Source organism: Guillardia theta (assembly GCF_000315625.1).
Source record: "Guillardia theta CCMP2712 unplaced genomic scaffold GUITHscaffold_213, whole genome shotgun sequence".
NCBI classification, from domain to species: Eukaryota; class Cryptophyceae; order Pyrenomonadales; family Geminigeraceae; genus Guillardia; species Guillardia theta.
Genome location: NW_005434463.1, coordinates 47,905 through 48,728, shown reverse-complemented (window position 1 = coordinate 48,728; position 824 = coordinate 47,905).

Genomic DNA, 824 nt, shown 5'->3' with positions numbered 1-824 from the left:
TCTGTGGTACACATCCCTGGTTTGCGCGCTCTCGTCGACTCGTCTAATGAGCACTTCATTCCTCCGCCTGCGCAGCGCGATGTGACTCCTCTTGTCATGCGCGTCTTCCCTCGCCATGTGCATGCTCGCGCTGCGCTGACCGATCAGCAGCGTGATACACTCGCTCAAGTCGCAGGATAGGGTCTTGCAGTCTACCATCTTTGCTCATTTTCCTGAGCGTGACCTGAGCCACTCTCCGATGCGAGTCTCGAGCTACTACCCCCTCAAGGCCTTCCCGCACCGCTATGCTCAGATGCCAGGCTCGGCTGCTATCTCCATGGCATGCCGATCTGCCAGTGTCCGACGGAATGTGATGGATGTCAGCGCGAGCTCGATCCCTCCGTTGCTGCACATCATCGATACAGTCGGGGATCCTCGGTCTCGACGGCAGGTACCCTCCCATCCTCATGGCCGCAAGAACAAGATGAAGGGCGATATCCACATCCCTGGAATCCTCATAGGATTTACTGGCAGAAGGTTAAAAGTGCCTCAAGCAAAACAAAGCATGAACAAGCTGAACCGGAATCCGCGATCGAGGGTCCGAGCAGCATACCGGGCAGTTTCCCACCGCTCCCGGCACCTCATTAGTAGTTCATCAATTGGGGTACCTTCTTTGATGGGGGTGGGCTGCCTGGTTTGAATTTTTGTACCAGAAATGATTTTTGAGTAATTACATAAAAGTTGTTTTTGAGAGATTTTAGGATGTATATATGGTACAAAAGCTCCTGGCAACCCCTCTGAATGACCCGGATCCTGAGCACCCCTCCCCCACCCGGGGTCCCTTC